Genomic DNA, 12,377 nt, shown 5'->3' with positions numbered 1-12,377 from the left:
AACAAAACCTACAGATTTTTATGTTTACTCATGTACTTGGATGTGCCTTAATGAGACAGGCTACCTTTAATGGCATGTGCGATTTCATCGGTTTTACTAGACTTTTTTCTTTCTTTCCGCTGAAACCTTAAGGTTAAGATTGTTTCCACACTGTCCTCTGGTAAAGTTGTTTTAAAATACAGAATTTCCCCTCTGGTAGCTGTCCACGGGAGGCTGCCATTACAGACACTCAACACCAGGTGGCAGTGTGCAGCTCTTAGCTGCTGTGGGTCATCTTCACTGCATTCAGTTTTTAAAGCCTTTCTTCTAAGCTATTTATTTATATTGTGGGAGTTACCTAAGTCCACAAGCACAGAACCCTTAGAATTATATCCTGGAGATCTGATATTTGAAATACTTTAAAGATGTGATTGCAATATTTAGCACTCACTGCTTTTATGTGGAGCCTTCATACCTGAAGAGCTCTTCAGAATTAATTGAATTAAATGTGCCGGAATTTTGCTTATGACTGGGTGAGTAAGGAGGAAAGGGAAAATTAAATGAACATGATGAAAATAAAGGCATCTGGTCAACCCCAAAACAGCCACTGTGCTACCCACTATACATGCACATTTGAAGCTTAACCCTTTCACAACACACTGTGACCTTTTCCCTAGGAATCACAGACTGTCATGCTTCCCCTGAGCCTCCTCCCTGTTGTGTCCCATCAGTGCAACAAACAAACAAACAAACAAACAAACAAACAAATGAACAAGCCAACGAATCAACCAACAAACCTTACAAGTGAGCTGAACATGGTGGTATATGTCTCTAATTCTATCACTAAGGAGACAGAGATGAGAGGTTGAAAAGTTAGCATTCATCCTGGGATACACAGCAAGGCCCTTCCTTAAAATAAGGAAAGAAATGGATGAAAAGCAACACTACCAACAAAACAATGGGAAGGAAGGGTACAGTACAATGTCAATGCTCACATTATCCCTGAGCAGGCTCTGTGATCTGATGGTAAGAGAGCAAACGGGACCAACCCTGATGTACTTATGGTTTATTGGTGATCATGCAGGTGAGAGTTACTGAAATTATTTCTTCTCTGTTAACCTGGTTGTAGACTTGCCTCTCTTTAGGCGAATGATTAAATTATATTATGAGTCCTAACAGGGTTAATCAGCTCATTCATTCATGCAGCAGGATGTAGCCACTGTGTCATCTCCCTCTCTGGATGATTTGGCCTTTCAATCATGTTCACTTCGTGTGGCTATTGTAGGAATGGAAATCAGGGAAAACAGCCATCAACTAAAGCTGCTCATTATGAGGTGCACTAATAAAAATATTTTATTACGTAAAATTTCTAAGCTCATAAGCCTAGTTTAGTGGACTCTTGTCTACTCCATAGGCTGATGCTATAGTTGTTCATTCATGATCAGAAGAGTCTTGCCTACCCTGTAGCCAGATGCTATGATTATCCAATCAGGATCAGTGGGTGTTTATCTATCCCATAGCCAGATGCTATGGTTGTCTACCATTTTAATTTCATCTGTAGTCCTCTGCACTTTCTAATCACTTTGGAGTATGGGAACAAGTTATAAAAATTATATCCAAGGAAGCATAGCTATCACATAGTCCTTTACAAATTCAGCAAACTTAGGCAAAACCACATAACTGGTTAGTAATAGAATGGTCAAGGGGGCATGTATTATAGAAAGACATTTTAAGAGATAATTCCTAGAATAAAACATCATGCTTTCCTTAGAAAACAGAAATCCTAGCATCTTACAAGTTTTCTTAACTCATTAACTGAGGGAGAATAACACCCAAGAATTTGAAGTGTTATTTGGGTCTATCCTTTGAGAAAGACTAGGATCGATTGAAATAAAGCCTATACATTTTGTGGAACTAAAGTTTCAAATAAAGAGAACTGTGAAAGATTTCAGGAAGAAATAAAATACAATGTCCAGGCCATTATGTATCTAGCATAAAATATATTAGAGGAAATGCACAATCTCTTTCTAAGGGAGTATATATAAATATATGAACAAGAACATGTATAACAAGTTTTTACTTATATGATTTTTCATATAGTATTTTCCATATTAATTATATTTGCATCACTGTGACCACAGTGCCTGACAGAAACATCTTGTAGAAGGGAGGTTTCTTTTGGCTCATGGTTTTGGAACCTCTCAGTCTATTATGTAGGGGAAGGCATGGTGGAAGAGGTTCCTTACATGGCAAGGGACCAAGGGTGATAGAGCCAGGGTCCAGGCCTAAGGCTCATCATCAGCCCTGCTCCTCCAGTAACTTCCTTCTACCTGCCAGTGTCACCAGCCAGTGCCTCTATGGACTTGCAAAAGAAGTCAGCGGCTGGGAACAAACCAAACAAAAGCTCCTGGGTTTTCTTTGATTCATATCCAACCCATAATTTCTTCCCTGAGATGTGTTCACAATCCTTCCCCTTTTATTTGTGTTGCTCACGTCTCGTCCTTATTTTATGCAACAGTAAGAGTAAGGAATGCTGACGCTTGGGATAGTGGATCAGAAAGTAATGGAGCCATTCTATCCTATTTGACGCCTTTAGTTTTCCCCACTCATTATTTTCCTGATTAAAAGTGTCGTGAGCCTCCATTAACACAAATAATGAACAAGTGAAGTCTAAAAGAGGGAGAAAAACGTCACCCAAATCAACATTGTTCACATTTTTATATTACTTTCTAGAATTTTTTATGATTCTCTTATAATGATTACAGTGCATTTGCTGGTGTTTGTTTTGTTTTCCTTTTTAATTTCAAATTCACTCCTTCGAGCTAGCTTAGATACTGATTGACTTTGTCATCTGCAAGCTACTCTGCTGGGCTATGTTCTGTCCATAGATGGTCGCTTTCCCCAGGCTGTCAAACACCTCAAGCTGAAAAGTGTTAATGTGGAAGCTGAGGAGTGGTTCATTAGGGCAAGGTGCTTGCCGTACAACACTGAGGACCCACTGGGTTTGTATGCCTGGAGCCCATGTAGAAGCTGGACACATAGAGCAATTGTCTACAATGCCAACTGTTGGGGAGATGAGGGGCAGAGACTGAGTCCGCAGGAGCCCATGGACCAGCTAGCCTGAAACACACAGCAGAGAAGTTACCAAGTGACCTGCCTTCAATATGTGGAAGGTGAGAGAATTTAGGCTGTCCTCTGATTTTCACGTGCACACTGTGATGTGTACCAGCATCTCACATACACATCCCATACACACACTGTACCATAGACCACCCCCCCCACGCACACGCACATGCACTTGCGCACTTGAACACACGCTCACATGCACAGACATACACATAGTGTGTATGGCAGAAAGGGGGGTTGATAGGAGCTCAGTGAATTATATAGTAATTAGTCATAGACATTCTTAGATTTTTAGATTATTGGCAATGATTTTGTTGTCATCAAATTGTGACAAATACTTTGTATTTTATCTAATTTCTAATATTCTGGGAGCAATTCCTAGAAGTGGCATACTGAATAAAGACTGTGAAACTTTTTTTTTTTTTTTTTTTTTTTTTTGCAGAACAAACTTTTTAAAAACCCTCACACTAGCAAAGTGTTTTCCAGAAGGCCTGCATTTATTTGCATCACCACGGGAAGACCTGTCATCATTTCGCCAGCAGGGAAGATACTAAAAGTGTGTTAATTCAGAAGGTGAGGGTGAATTTAATGACAGAAGCGAAGCCTGACTGAGACCCTCTAGAAACTGTTCATAACCCAAGTCTAGTGTTGGAGGGCAGTGGTCTCATGAGTCAACCATTGTTGTTGTTTTTAATTCAGTGCTGGGAATTGAACCAGGACATCACATGCATTATTCTTTCATGAAGATTTATTCCTCAACCCTACCTCCCATTTTAAAAGTTAGGAACTGTTCTTTGGAAGATGTTAACTAACCTCGCCAAGATCACACAACTGGGTAGTGGGTATGACTAAAGTTGATTCTCCTTTAAGATCTAGACTTTAGAATCTAGGAAGATGACTCATTGACCAAAAGGCTTGTTGATCAAGCATGAATAACTGAGTTTGGATCCCCAGCACCCGTGACAAAACTCTGGGGGGGGGGCAGGGTGTACGCCTGCAGCTGCAGCGTGCCGGGGAGGTGGGCATAGATAGGGCTATGCCCTGGACAGTCAGCAGAGCTCAAAGGAAAAGCTCTGGGTTTCCTGAGAGACCCCGCTGGAAAAACTAATGTGGCGGCTCTGATCCATATACACGCACACAAAGTACACATGCGCACACAAGATAAAATACAATCTAGGCTTTGACGTGACGTATTTCTTCTCCATGGCTTGGCCGAGTGAGACTGAACGTTGTGTAGCCCTTATTTTCATGTGCACATTACAATTCCATGCTAATTCATGCGTTTAGCTTGGCTGTGCATCGAGACCCTGAATTTCCTGTCTTTTTATGTAGAGATGATATTGGACCTTGGCCAATTACGTTACTCGTATCTTCTTTGTGTATATCGGTTGAAAATACGCTTGGATTAAATGAATATCTTGTTTTCCCCATGGCGTTTTTGTGTATGAGGACTGCGTTTTTTCAATTAACAAGGAAGTTTCTGATTTGTCTAAGTTGATTTAAACTTTTCCATATCTAATTAGTAAAGGCCTGCATCTCTCACATAGTCAACGTTTTCCAGTGGATAATATGAAATAAGCAACCCATTGAAATTCCTCTTAAAATGGGCATTTTCTTACCACAGCAGTCTTTAAATATGACACTTACCCTCCACTGTGTCTTGCTTTTATTAATGATGCCAAACATTCCCTTAGTCTGCATAGCAAGCATGCAGATGCTCACGTAGTTTGCAGGTGCACCCATGCAGATACTCCCTCAGTTTGCAAGCACACACATGCAGATGCTCCCTTAGTCTGCAGGCTGGTGCACACACATGCAGATGCTCCCTTAGTCTGCAGGCTGGTGCACACACATGCAGATGCTCCCTTAGTCTGCAGGCTGGTGCACACACACATGCAAATGCTCCCACATTTGCCTTTCCTGGGCTTTCAGTTCCCCTATACTTATTTTACTCCAGTGGCTTTTTCAGTTCCTTTATGAAGGCAACCCAACATTGAATGCCATTTTTGTATCTCCACGTCCGGTACATGTGAGGTTTTTTTTTTAGTACTTTTCTCCCTCCCCTTCAATGTCTGAAAACCACTTTCATTGATCTCTTTTCCAGACTAATTTTAGAATAATTTTGTAATCCAATATACTTTAAGGTTTTAATTGAGTCTTATTGAATGGATAGATGGGATTAAGGAGAGCTGGCACCTTTTAAAGATACAGTCTTATCTAAATCTCACTGATGGCTTGATTTTGGCAGCTCTTCCTGCTGTGTCTGAGGGCACAGGGCAGACAGCAACCCTCTACCTGAGTGTTTCCTCCTTTTATCCTCTGCTCTCGGACTGACGAAGGCATCAGGCATCATGATCCTGTGACCTCGGCTTTCAATCAAAGGAGATTGGCCATTTGAGCTGTTTGTTTTCCTTTCTGTTTTCAGTGCTATTGTATATCTCTGTGTCATAGTCTTGCAGTGTCCTATGGACAGAGGCACAGGAAGCCTGAAGGCTACAGCTTTGAGTTCAACATATATTTGTCTTAAACTATTTTGCTTTAATCTACTGTATATTCAGTGCAAATATTTAAACGATAATATCAACCATAGGCCAATTTCTTAATCAGATAACTAATGAGGTGTTACAATACAGTCCTAAAATATATAGAAGTTGGTATAACAAGAACATAAATTGTAACAGATATTGCTCGGGGGAGATTTTATTTCTTGTATTAAATCTGACAAAATTACCTGTAAGATAATCGACTCCGGCACGTTGCAAATGTGTGGCGCGGTTGGCTGTCTTGCCTGAGGCTGTTGTTTATTTTGTGGCCATTAGCTACACTGTTGCTAAAATCAAAAATTACTCAGAAATATTTCCATACACACAATTTGTCTATGTGTTTCTCAAGTGCTACCGTACCATCTATTCTAACACTGAGATCCTTTGACATTGGAGTAGAAAACCATTTGCATGTTCAAATCACACAAGATGGAAAGCCTTTGTTTTCTCACCAAGAGTCATCCCCATTTTCTTACTCTCTGACTGGAGGACTCCATCTGCTTGGGCTAGTCTCAGCCACGTATTTTCTCAAGGGGTCTTCAAATTATTTCAAGAACAGCTGATCTGTTCACTCAGGATTGTTTGTTTATGGAAGTGTTATTCTGAGCTATCACCTTTGGTGATGCTCAAGAATCAGGTTTATCTGCTTGTTTAAAACTGCAATGGCTTCTGCATAGGTAGGTTACCAGGTCAGAACTGGCATCCATGCGTGAGGGAATTGAACTTGGCAACAGGTGAAGCCAAGTGAAGGGTTTCTAACTGGCTTCGGGTCATTTGCTGTTTTCTATGTTCCATTTTGAATCCTTACATTTGCTTGTATGTTTAAAGTAGAGATGAGAATTCCTCCCAAAGCCTCAGGGGAGTTTCTCTCCCACTTGTCTAAAGTTCTCTGGCAGAAGGTCTTGGTGATGGGATACTGAGAAGAAGGTACAAGAGGAACCAAGGATGCTGTCAACCAAAGACAGTGCACGAGTGCTTTCAATCATACATTTATTTGGGTTCTCATGTTCAAAGAGCTAGCTAGCTAAACTCGCTGAATTAGTGAGTTTGAGGTCCAAGAGAGAGATGCTGCCTCATTCTAAACAGTGGAGAGCAAAAAGGAAGACACCTAATGTCAACCTACAGCCTCCAAACACCTGCACATAACTTGGCCCCCACAGCTATATCTACATGTGCATACACTCTACACGTATATATATGTAAAAAAAAAAGAAAAATGACAAATTCATTTGATAAATTTTTTTTCTCCTAGCATACTGGTCCACATAAACATTTTTTAATAAGAAAACTGATAAACATTTACTGAATATTCAGTCCCAGTTCAGCAGGACTTCTCTATGAGTCTCTACTTCCACATTCTATTTTCTGATGAACAACATCTTGATTCACTCGGCTCTGAGGAGGGACCCACACAAATGGTATTGTTGGGTAACAACCCCACAAACACATTTGCAAAGTAAAGGGAGAGTGGTAGGCTGCAGTCTTTGACAGTCTCCCATGGTTGGGAGAAAAGGGAGCTTTATGGAGACAGGGTAGTGTTACTCAAACATCCTATGAATAATAATTACTCTAGAGAAGCCACATTGGCCTTGTTGTCCTTTGCTGTCAGAAACTGGGTATTTTTATTCATGTACTTACACCAATGTATTCATTATTTATTCCCTGTGTACTTAAAAAAATGGTCTGAGATGGCTTGTGGAATAACCACAAATAAAGACACCAATTTTTTTTTACAGCAGTTCAATAATAGAATCAAAAACATAGTTTAGAATTTAGCTAAAACTAGATGGCATTCAAATTAAATTTGTAATGTAAGTAATAGTGTAGTAGGTGATCGCCCCCAACCCCACCCCTCCTCTGGGCAGGAAAGATATGATGGGACATTCAGAAAATTCCCTAGACTCCCATGGTTTTGGATAAGAAGCAGGCAGTGCTTTAATCATAATCCCATGTCATAAAGTTTCCTCAGGCAGGCTGTGTGGGCTGTTGAGGTAAGGCCTGATGCAAAGGAGTTCCCTGGGCGACTCCTGTCAAGAACAACAGCGTACTTTACATGCATGTTTTTAATCCTGGTACCACACGTAGGACAGCTTTGATTCAGTCCAGAACCTGTGTTTGTGGGGTGAGGACAACCATATTGGGTTCATCTCTGGAAAAACCTTCACAGAGGAACCCAATGTGCCTCAGTAATGCCCCGGGTAAACCTTTGTTCAATCAAATTCAAGGTTGAAATCAAATATCGCAGTCAGTTTTCATCCCTTTATTGGGAGTCTCTATTGGCTTTTGGTATCTTTACTTTGAGTTTCAGGTAATCACTGGGTCTAATGCCCAGCAGGACGCATTGTGTATAATAGCCTCAATATCATTTTGATAAGTGAATGATCAATATGAAGGATTATATTACTCAATGAAAATCACATAGCTGCTCTAACAATGGAGATGAGGTCTAGATAGACTCGAGTTAGTAGTAAATTCTTACTATTTCAGGGAGATTTTGGCACTCTATGTGTGAATGCATACACTGTCACATGTATGGGTTTAAAGGAACCAGAGAGAGAAAGAATGACGGCAATGGGAAGAGGGCAGTAACATTTTCTCAGGGCCTACCTTATGTCATTAGTCATTTGCTAAGCCCATTGCTCTGAGTAAGTTCTGCTTTCCTGTAGGACTTCCATTGTCCTGGTGTCAGAGCCTGTGAAGGTGGTAAAAGTCTCATAACATGTTGCCAGTGAACTTTGACAAGGACTTGCAAGGTATTTGTATAACAATGGTAGGGCCAACCCTTGTCTTGGTGAGGATGAGCAGTTTGGAGGGTTCTTGTCATCTTTTGTCGCAGTTATGAGAAAGAACAATAGGAAGTTGTGATACACAGAAGGCCAAAGATGTGTATTCAGGAGGACACACGAAGCAGGACAGTCCATCTTGAGGAAAATAATACCAGCTTGTGTTTGCTTGACATCCCGAGTCACACACACATTGATTATTCTCCTCCCCCCAGTTGTGTGATCCAAGTATTGTGGCCCTCACCACAAGTCAGGGGAGAGACTTGACACACAGAGAGGTAGCTTGTCATGTTCTAGGTGCACACTAAGGAACTGATAGACAGAGGTTTCTGGGCAAATTCCTTAGCACACTTGAGGCTTTGTCCTTGCAATTGCCCAGAAGCAGAAGTGAGTACAAAGTTCAGAGCTCAGAGTTCAGCCTTCTTCAGCCAACTTCTGTCTTAGGGAATGAAAGTACCCTACTGGTGACCCCACTCCCTCCAAGGCTTGTCACCAGGGTGGCAGAAGCAGAGAAGGCTTTGCCTGTTGTGTGTAAACTGATATTGTGATCGTCCCATCCATGAGGGAGTGTGACTAAAACAATACCCATCTGTAGGATTATCTCTCTACTTCAGGTTGTGGAAATGCTGGCTGAAGTTTGACTGCAATCACTCCGTTGAGGACACACTTTATGTCTGGAGATTCTGTGGTGATTATGGGCATAAAATTGTCCAGCAGTTGGAAGCCTTTAATCATTCACTTTGATCATTCTAGGCCAAATTTTGTTTCATGGCCTAAAAAAACCATCTTAGTTGAAGGAAACATCTGCTGTGCTGTCCACCAGAGCTTTGGAATCCAATCTGCTTTATTTACACGGTCATTTTATGAGCATTGGGCACGCTTAGAAACTCGACTCGTTGCTGAATTTTCGACTGTGAACGTTCCACATAAGTAGAAGTAAACGTTAACTTCCGTAAAATGCACTGGCTAAAGCTCTCTGTAGACGTTGGTGGCTAAATGCAGAACAGCCACTGTATGTGCTGGATTGTCTTCCCCTCCTGCTGTCTTAGAAGATACGTGTTGAGCACAAAATATATTTTATTTTTAAGAAGGCTTTGTTTACCCCAGATGGCACCAATGCTGTTAAGGGTTTATTTGTGCCGTGGTTACTTATAGTGCAGATACCGTGGGAATTCAACTACTCCGCAAGAACAATCTATTTGGGAAAAAATGAGCACACTTCAGGTGGCAAGTTGTCGTTAGGATAAGCATGGACCAATTCCATCCTCTAAAGGATCCTCCATCTTCTAGTGGAGGGCTGTGACTGGAGCAGATCTTTCGACTGAGCTCACTGGTGAAGTTCATTTGCAGATCCTTCAACAAAGATGCTTAATCTTGGGAAGGGAACACAAAAGCTTTCTGGAAACATGAGAAGAATTTGAATGTATGGTCCTGTCATCATTCATTGAAAACACAGGGGAATGTGCGTGCACATGTCCTTTGAATTAATGGATAGGAAGACTCTCCCTTTACCCTAATGAATCCTTGAAGAAGACATTTTCGAAGAAATGACTGAAGTTGCCCCCTGTGGGGAGATTAATGTTTTAATGTGCAAAAGCAGACAATTTGCAATTCCTTTGCTCTGTGGCACTCTGAGCTGTGCAATCCCTACCCAGTAGCTGTCTTCCAGATAACTTTTGAAGAGTTAAAGGGAGCAGAGCACAAGGTCCCATCTAGCCTACTCCAGGATTAAGTCTGCTGTATGAACCTAGAAGGCAATAGGATCTCTGTCTGCTGATACATTCTTCCCGAGAGTATCGACAGCATCTGACTATCCAAATGTCTTCTTGGATTTGCCACTGGACTCACCAGGATTGGAGCTGGGTAAAGGAAACAGTGTGAGGGAGGAGTGCATCTTTGGAACCTCTCATTCTCACTTTATTTCACTTCTGAAATAAACACAGAAATGGTTCCTTTAATAAGTTCTCACCTGCTCTATTTCGCTCAAGTTTCTTGTTGGCAGTTTTTGGTCCTTGTCCAGGCTGAACTAAATCTGGACATTAGCTCTCGGCTGTAATCATGCCTGCAGCCTGAAGGACATCTGGCGGGTACTTTCCTCATCCTCTGGGCCTTCCTCTCTCCTCTTTGCTTTTACAGGTGAACATACTCAATATTCTCACTCATTCAATTGAATAAAACTCCCTTTCTCTCCTCCAGCTACTTCCTTCCTCTTCCATAGGAGAGAGCTAAGAACTGAGGCCTGAGGCCGGGCTGTTCAAGATTTCCCACAGCTCCCATTTCAGTGTAGTGTGGCCTCCATCTCCACAGCTTCAATAAAAGCTTCCCAACCCGGTGATTGAAAAAGAGACTTTGTATATTTTGGCTATTTCTGCTTTAAATTTTACTTGATCATTTGGCAGTGTCAGAGACGGTTTTGACTCTCTCTTTAAAAATTATTTTCTTTACTTTCTTGATACTGAATTCCCCCTAGACCTTAAATTTTGAATATAAAATATCATGCATACATTCATGCATTATATAAGAAAAACTAAGCATGTCTATGCCTCTCCATATGCCTCTATTGTTCTGTGATTTGAATGATGTCAATCATTGGGTTAATTTGAGTAGGTCAGACATCTTGTGTTGCCTATTGTAGTCTTTGTTTCCATGACCGAAACCTATCTCTTTGGTAGTGTACCTCAGTAGACCTTGATTTGTTTCCTTAAGGCTTGCTCTCTTTTGCACCACACTTATTCTTAGCTGTCTATTTCAATTTTATTATTTAAAATAGCATCTCTTTGCTAATGTCATTTAGACAGAGTATTGACTATAATGTGTTGATTTTGCTGTCATGATACTTTACAAAATCTCCTTATTCTCAATATTTTCATGCAATTTTACTATTTCTGTGTACATTTATTGTAGGGAACGACCATTGTTACAGAATCTTCTTGACTTCTGTTTTCCTTAAACAGCTTGTGCTGTTTGCCATTGAATAGTACTGTGACACAATTCCTCCTCTCAGCAGCATTTGGAAGACAACACCCCATCATTTTCTGGCTGATGTTACTATTGAAAATTATGCTGCCAGTAGGACCGCCATATCTCTGTAGGGTTTTGTCCCTTTCTGGCTATGCAGAAGGCCATCCGCAAGAAAAGCTGATGCAGGAACAGTGATGGAGTAGATGTCAGTGGATGTTGCATAAAGGAAGGGTACGGAGAGCAGGTTGGAGCCATCAACTTCGGCCACAGATAGAGGCAACTCTGGTCTTCCCAGGAATGACACTGAGTGCAAACACCTAGACTCATCCTCTTTCTACCGGTCTGTCTGTCCTCCAGTTTGCCCAGACCTGGTCAGAAGGGTCCATAGCATGTTTACTGGCTGGTTTTATATGTCAACTGGACACAGGCTAGAGTCACCAGAGAAAAAGGAGCTCCCGTTAAGCAAATGTCTTCATGAGATCCAGCTGTAGGGCATTTTCTAAATTACTGATCATGGAGAGAGGGTCCAGCCTATTGTGAATGGTGTCATCCCTGGACTGATAGTCCTAGGTTCTAGAACAAAGTAGGCTGAACAAGCCATGTGAAGCAAACCCATAAGCAGCACCCTTCATCATTTGTGTCATCTGCATCAGCTCCTGCCTCCAGGTTCCTTCCCTGCTTAAGTTCCTGTCTCGACTTCCTCCAATGGTAGACTATGATCTGGAAATGTAAGCAGAATAACCCTTTTCCTTTTCAACTTGTTCTTTTGTCATGGTGCTATGTCACATCAATAGAAACCCTACGTAAAGTGGCATGCCTGGTCTGATTGTCCACAGATATCAACCTTTTCGTGGTGGGAAGGGTGGATGGGACAGATCCCAGAGAGTCAACACAATTTCTTTTCTTCAGATCTGTCAAATAATTTCTAATATGTCTTGTTTCTCAAAATCTACTTCTAGCTTTTATTTCTGTAGGCATCTCATGC

The 12,377-nt window shown here is 41.3% G+C and overlaps 1 protein-coding gene across 7 annotated transcripts in view; it reads left to right on the top strand.

Annotated features, from left to right (window-relative positions):
- The window catches only part of Inpp4b (inositol polyphosphate-4-phosphatase type II B), a 750,330-nt gene that overhangs the window by 7,538 nt on the left and 730,415 nt on the right, over positions 1-12,377 (top strand). Inside the window, exon 2 of one of the 7 annotated variants that reach the window (XM_039097428.2) lies at positions 3,548-3,678. The exons of the other annotated variants lie outside the window; for them this stretch is intronic. The gene's annotated coding sequence lies outside the window, so the exon portion shown is untranslated. The remainder of the gene's footprint in view (positions 1-3,547; positions 3,679-12,377) is intronic. 7 annotated transcript variants of the gene reach the window in all.

This window comes from Rattus norvegicus, chromosome 19 (assembly GCF_036323735.1).
Source record: "Rattus norvegicus strain BN/NHsdMcwi chromosome 19, GRCr8, whole genome shotgun sequence".
Classification (NCBI taxonomy): Eukaryota; Metazoa; Chordata; class Mammalia; order Rodentia; family Muridae; genus Rattus; species Rattus norvegicus.
The sequence above is the reverse complement of the archived record's forward strand: the minus strand, read 5'-3'. Positions and strand labels throughout refer to the sequence as shown.